Raw genomic sequence first — 7,905 nt, 5'->3', positions numbered from 1 at the left:
ACCTGTTCATTAGGTCCAAGTGGCACACTACAGAGAGAAATGTATCTATTGGTGATATTGTTTGGCTCTGTGATCAAAATGCCTTGCGAGGGCAGTTTAGACTTGGCCGAGTCGTCACTGTAGCTCCTGACCCAAAGGGCATCGTCAGAGATGCTGAAGTGCTTGTCAACCCAGGCAACCATGTTTCAGTCCTACCTCTACAACCAGCGGCCCACTCCTCGTCTTCTGGTGACCGGGAAGAGAGACCAAATGGTGTGATACTGCCAGAGACGTTAGACGACTTGTAGTTCTACTCCCTGTAGAAGAGCAGTAACCCTAGCGTTTAAGCTGTTCGCCTTTATAGTTTGCAACCTTTCTGTCCAAGTACAGAAAGCTTGAGTGGGAGGTGTTGCGGCGAACGCCCCCTTTTGTTTACATCAGCTGTTTAAGCGTGAGCGAGCAGCTTACCTGCGTGCAATCAATCAGTCAATCAAAAGGTGAGACAAACTTCCTAGTTCAAGCAGAGGATCGCAGCATGAAAATAAAAAGCCCCCGTTTACTCGGGCAGTGGAAGAAGCAGTGCAAAATGTGTATTAAGGAAGCAAAGGACTGAACAGACAGCCGGTAAGCTTGCATTTAATTCTGTTGTGAAAAGAATGTGTGCGCCGCGCTGATGAGGCGTTGAGACGTGCGGGAAATGTTTGTTTGTAGTGTTAAGCCTATAAATACTCACACGGTGCGTCATAAAAATTTTGGCTTGTAAGTCTTGCTTGCTTGCTTTATTTGGTTGGAGAAATGCTGGTGTAACTTTTTTTCAGTGATTTAACGTTGCGGTTGAACAATCCAAATTAATGTGTTTGTGAAACTGTTGCACAGGGTAATTTTTGCATCTTTCTTCTGTGTGTGATTAAAATAGACTTCTAACAGTTAAAATGAAATTTCATAGTCTATGTTATGCATATTTAAAACAAACTAAAAATCACTCACTGGTTATTTATTATTGCTATTTAAGAATTTATGTAATCTATGGAGTTAAATAACCTGCATAAATCTGCTTCCGTTAAAATGCTTTAATACGGTTTTTGATGCATTTTTTATGATAATTAAAAACTAAATGGTCTTAATTTAAAGTTAAAAACATAGTCTATTTTCATAAATATATTTAATGATGCATTTCTCAGAACCATTACAATTTGCTATATGGTAAATGCTTTGTTTGGTTTCATTTCTTTAAAGGTTTTTCACCTACTTAATTAAATGATTCTGTAAATCTGTAAACAACACAAGAAGAAAAATAAAAAAGGAAAAGATGAAACAACAGTTTGGTCATTGAGTGTAATCCAGTTTAATGTTCAGCTTAATACAACCCTTCAAGTGTGGGAAAAGCAAAGAAAAGATCAAATCACTTGACAAACACAAAAAATCAGATTTCAAACAGAAAAACTCAATTGAGCATTGAGGCCTGAAGTGTGAACGTAGCCTTTAACTGCTTTTTGAACAATAAGTTGAGGGAAATGGTTAAATTGTGTTTGTGGAAAAGTTTTAGATCTCTGAGTTCATCTCATAAAAAATGGGAGCAAAACCAAAATTGCTGCGTTTATATTTTTGTTGAGTGTATCTATATGAAAAACTGCAGATATTTCTTTTTGATAATGATCTTTGCCTTACCCTTACACTATCTTAGTGACTCTATTCATATTGCTGTCATGATTCCTGGCACTAGTGCTGGTTTGATTCAGGATTTAATGCACCTGTCAGCTCCGCCCCGTTCCCAATCAGCCTCCATCTGATTAACTTGCTCTGACCATATATTCACTATTCACCTGACTATATAACCAGCTCTCACAGCAGTCACCAAGGCCAGATTATTACGAGCCATAGGGGAGTTTTATCAACCATTTCCCTTTCCAGAAGTTCTGGTTGCTGACTGTGGTAAATCCCTACCAACCTGCAGCAGTGTTATATTTTAAGAAATTGTTCAAACGCCAACTGTTGCCTCTGATTAAATTCTGGGTCTTCCATTTCTGGTCATTACATCCACATAAAAGTATGTTTACACATAAAAATAGGTTTACATATTTTGATGTGTGTGTAGCATATAAACATCTTTTTTCTAAATCACATTTGGGTTCATGAAAAACTACATTCTAACATGAGTAGCTATACCTTTTATATGAATTAAATTTGTTAGTTCCATTGAGTACATTGGAGTTATAAGAATTTAAAGTAACTGCGTGATTTCTTGAAATAGTGAACAAAAAGCATCTGCTACATCCCATCAAACAGAGCTTTGAAATGGATGTTTGGCTGAATTTCACAATCCTTGATCTAAATACTGTACTCACACTGACAGATGTGAACTGACAATATCAAAAAGTCTAAAGAAAGTAAAATAATTTGGGGGAACAAAATCTGCCAATAAATACAGCTTTGCACTTTTGAGGCCTTTCTTGGCAATCTACTGTATACTTTTCCAGAATTAACCTATGTAGGAAGAGAAGCACACTATGGTCACAAAGCAGAAAGAAATGTGTGTTAAATGGTCCATAAGCCTGGTTTCATTTGGTCCTGAAAGCCCCTCTGGACCCAGTGTGGTAAATATGTTCATGCTACATGCATGGATGCATGGCCTAGCTCTCAGCAGGACTACTGTGCTTTGAATAAGATCCAATAAACCACTGAGAAAAATATGCAAACATTCACATAGGGTGTAACACATACAGACATAAAAATAAAATTATGGTCACATATTGGTGTTTCAGACTTGGGTCTATGGAAAGTCTGCCCAACTGAATTCTTCAGATGTGAGATATAAATGTTCAAGTTACTATAGCTCTGAATAAGAGATCTGGGGTTTCCAAAACCTGGGGACACCACACAGTTTGTTCCCCACCCCCATTAGACAGCTGAATGTTGAAAAACTCCAAATCATGAAACAGACTCTGCATCAAACTGACCATATCAATGTGGTTTTATTTTTTGCACCATGTTTTTTTCTCCCGCAATGTTTACATTTGATCACTGCTGCACTTTAAGAAATGGAATATCATGCGAGCTGCACAAAATTAAATTTCATTTTGCATACACAGAATATATACAAAATAATAATAATAATAATAATAATAATAATAATAATAATAATAATAATAATACATTTCATTTAACAGCGCCTTTCTTGACACTCAAGGTCACTTTACAAATAATACAAAAAATAAATAAAAAGAGATGAAAATACAAAATACAGATACAGGAACATAAAAACAAAAAAACAAAAACAATAAAACAATCATGGATAGGGAAAAGATGAAAAAATGTCAATAAAGTTTGTCTAAATCTCTGATTTAAAGTCTAAGTTAACTTATATAGTTTGTGTATTCACATAATGAGGTCTGAAACTTGCTTGAGTCATATTACAAACAAAGTTGTGAAGTATAAAAAATAGATTTTGCGTGAAAAAATTTTGTGTCTCACATCAACTTAGGGTGCATGCTACTAGATAAATGTACATATAGATAACCAGTATTTTTTATGCATGTAAGATTCAATATACATTTAAAAGTTATAGTTATATAAATCCTCTGATATGGACAAGGCTTTAGCTTGCAGTTCAACAAAAATCCCAAATAATCCATGTATCTATAAAGGGATTAGGAAACATCTAAATTTAATAAACTGATGAAACAGGCCATTTAAAATCTTATAGCTATTTGGTGGGCAGCTTATCCAGAAATATGGCTTCTTTTAATGTTCATCTAATTTAATAATTATAGCTGTATACTTCCTTGTGGTTCCTGTTGGTTCTTACCAGTTTAGATTTCGCACAAGTACTAAACATAATCAGCAATATTTTACTCTTTCCCTAAAGCAACTTTTAAAAACAGAATCCATAAAAAGTGCCATGCTTCACGGCAGCCTTGGATGTGCCTGTTAATATGATCATTTTATACTTAAGAATCTGTTGCCATTTTAATATTTCCTTTTTTTGTGGCTACTAAACATATTTATTACTTACTCTCCATCTTACTCATTAGTGCACATTAGTGCTGTTTCTGCCTCGGTTAAACTGATCAGCCGGCTCATTTAAATTTACAGGGACATTCCTGCAGTGCTTTGCATAAACAATTTATGGCAAAATGTAGACTTAGACATAGACAGATTTTATTTATCATTATGTTTACACAAGTGTAAAACAAAAAGAAACTTCATTTGGAACAGCTCTCTGGACAATTTCATCTTATTTAAAAGTGCAGCCTTGAAAAATAGTAATAAATAAATAAATAAAAATCAATAAATATATAAAGACAGTAATATAAACATAAGACTGTAAATTTACAGTTCTAAAAAAGTAGGTGTACTAAAAAAGGGTTGTTTGGCACAGAATGCTGGGTGACAATACCCATATGTGATATATGTTTTCGTCACCGCTAAGTTTGATAGGCATGGAGAGTAGTTCTATGTGTTGTGCACTACCACATTTTTTTCCATAGGAAATATCCAGCGAGTCAAAACGTTTTATGATTTCTGGAGGTTTTAGGTGCCTCTTAAATCATTGTAATGTTTTGGTCAGTAATGAGAGTCTACTCCTTTGTATTAATTTAAATTCTTATTCTTATGGGATTTTTTCTTGTTTAGAGGGATGCTAAAGTTTAAGGACTGAATGATTTTCTTTAGCCTGCTGTTTAACATGTCTCCTTTTTAAACGTAAGCAATAGTTTTCAGACCAAGGAGTTAATAGAGGAACGATTAACCTATCCCATGTTGTGTTTCCTCCTGAGTGCGGAAAATTAATTTACTTGAATGGAAATACAAATTATAAGGTGCCAAGAATTCTATGACCCTGTAAAACGCTTTGACCAGTCAAGAAAAATGTTCTTGGGGGCCATCTTTAATCTCTGATCCTATATAAACACATTAGTGAATAGGTATATACTTGAGAAGGATTAATTTTAGCAGTAACAAATATGAGGAAATCTCCAGTTCTTTTTAAAAGCAAAATTATTAAATTTAGTGAACCCTAAAATAATTTGATCTAATACTGATTGTTTTAATACAACATGGATATATCTTTGGTGAGGGGATGTTTTACTCCAGCATGAACAGGGAAACTAATTCAAGTTTATGTTAATATGGGATAAACCAATAAGGACAGTTCTAAAAGAAGCTTGTTAGTCTTGGATCTGTCAGTCTAAAAGACCAGAGCTGATGTTCATCTTTCAGCAGGTAGACAACCATAACCATACAGCAAGAGTTATAATGGTTTACATCAGAAAACAATCATGTGTTGAAATGGACCATTCAAAGTACATAGTGTTGAACTATTTTGGAAAAACATGTTCCATTTGAAAAATAATTTGATTTGGAAACCCATGCATAACTTTTCTTCAACTTCATAGCTGTGCAACCCTTTTGGGTAGGCTAACACTAAAATCGCAGAAAACTACATTTTGATTGGTGTGTTTTATGTGTATGGATGTTAATGATTTTGCAACATATTTAATTTAATGGCAATCACAAAAGAAAGACTCTTGCATCCATACACCCCACTGTCCAATCGAACTACTACAGATACCACGTTGTACTCACTGATCCCCACAATGAACTGGTGAGTGGAGGGGTGTGTAATTGCATGCTTAAATGCCTGAGAATTGGACATCCAGTTCTGCTTAGCTGGTGCTTTCTGTGTGGCCTCATTGTTGAGACGTGCAGTCATGCAGTTCTTTGAGTCCCAGTCAGCGTTCATGTTGGGTTAGGGGTGGTTCGGAAGAGCAGAAGGGGGAAATCTTTGTCCAGTAGCCAGATATTTTATTGCAAGATAAAACACTTTGTGCGTGTCCTCCAGGCCTGGCAGGAGAACTGTGGTTAATGCCAGATTAGAGTAAATTCACAGTCATCAGAGGGTCCTCCTTCTTTCTGTTCTGACCCGTGGTTTAACACTCTTGTTGACAGCCAAATAATCAGCTGTTATAAAAGGGCCTGCGGAGCCTGTGATGGCAAGACAGAAACTAAAGAAATAAATCAACGACTGCCCTACACGCATTGTATACTTGCACTGATGCCACTGTTAGTTATACTTTCTAGTTGATGTGCCTAATTTGACCAAAGCGGACAAACAAAAGACCCCTCTATGAGGCTACAGTGTAATGAGAGGCAGTTTGATCTCAAATACGTAGCTCTGCAGAGTTTTCCATTTCACTGCAGGACAAAGGAGACAATCCATCAAATTCAGGCCATCTGAGAATTTTACATACATACAGTCGAGTTATGTGACTTTTAATAACTTCAGTCATAGTAAAATTGAATTGATTTTGTATGAGTGTAACAAAAGCTATAAGGGAATACATTTTTGCCAAGTATATTTCCAGATTCAAATATTAAGAGATGAAATTAGTCTTGGGCCATAGCAATAATTTTTATAACCTAGTATCTGAGGCCTAAATAGAATGTGATAACATTTCATTATTCAACATTGTGTCTAGTTTTTATTTCGAGTTTGGATGTGTAATGTGCAGAGAACAAGGTCCTCTCAGACTCAATGTTCTAACCTAATGTGTAATCTGGGAGAAGCTCTCTCCAGTCACCAAAAACATGTTTGGTGTGATAGCACCAGGCCAACGACATTATCCAAATGGGGTGACTTTATTGCTGGAGTCACATTTGGTGTGGACGCGCCATTACAAATAAGTATGTGGATTTTTGGGGGGGATTGTCCTCAGTCCTAATTGAAGTTAGTTGTAGAGTAGCTGACATTGATGGGTTTACAGGTAGGTGAGTGAGAGATATGCAATACAGATAAGTAGTTTCAAGAGGGAGAACACAGTAACACATTCATGGAGGAAGTTGTGAGGAAAGGAAGAGTAAGGGTGAAAAAAAAAATCAAAAAGTGGTAAGACCCAAAATGTACAAAGCCTGTTAACATAATTAGAGGATAACAAATGTTCTCTGCCTCAGGATTCTCTTAAAGCAGGAGGTAACACCTATACTAGGTTGAGGATAGAAACCTGACTGGAAGTGGTCAAAACGCCTGGTCAGAGATAAGAAGATATTAAATGTTGAAACATAGTTTTAATAGTAGCCTCATAAATGGAGGATCTAAGTTTGTCATTAATTTTGAAACAGCAACTTGTTCAGACCATTCTTTTAGAAAATTGTTTTGACAGCTACTGCTTTTGCAGGAGTGGAGCTAGATGGGGGGCCAGGGGTGGCCACCCTCAGCCAATCATTGGCCACCCCTATCATTTTTTCCCCTCTAATACAGACAGTAATACTCTCAAGTGGAATATTCAAAACATTTAAATTTTTCATATATTAACAATTACTTGACAACAAAAACACTGTGGTNTACTAACATTATAGATGATAAGTACAGAATTCATGCTCTTTTCAGAACTAGATTTTGTGTTTTATGGGGTAAAGAGAAAATGATGCTTGTCTGCAAGTCATCTAGGAGTCTTCAGTGAAATAAGATAAATAAGTATTTTAATAAAAACATATCAAATAATCAATTTATGTAGAATTATTATTGACAAAAGTAGGTAAGTAATGACAATGGAAAAGATGTTCGCCCCAGAACTCAAGCTTGAAAGAATTTTATCCACTATACCTGCATGGATGATTAAATATATGCATCTTTATTATAGATGCTTGGCCACCCTTATAAAGCTGTTCTGGCTACGCCTCTGTGCTTTGGGGGTAAAAAAAACACACAAAAAGTATAATTTTATTATTTGAATCAAATCAGATGCCACCTGAGGCAAGCATCCTTGAAGAAAGCTGTGGGTAAAATATTGAGGCAGCTGAAGGACAACCTTAAGTGACATATAATTTCTCCTAAGCTTTTTGTCTTTTTTCTCAACACACTGACTGGATAAGATGTTGATGTACAGACCGACATCCCAATTTTCTGCATTTTCTTGGGGAAGAGGTTAA

Source organism: Cyprinodon variegatus, unplaced genomic scaffold (genome assembly GCF_000732505.1).
Source record: "Cyprinodon variegatus isolate N-32 unplaced genomic scaffold, C_variegatus-1.0 Scaffold26, whole genome shotgun sequence".
NCBI classification, from domain to species: Eukaryota; Metazoa; Chordata; class Actinopteri; order Cyprinodontiformes; family Cyprinodontidae; genus Cyprinodon; species Cyprinodon variegatus.
The sequence above is the reverse complement of the archived record's forward strand: the minus strand, read 5'-3'. Positions refer to the sequence as shown.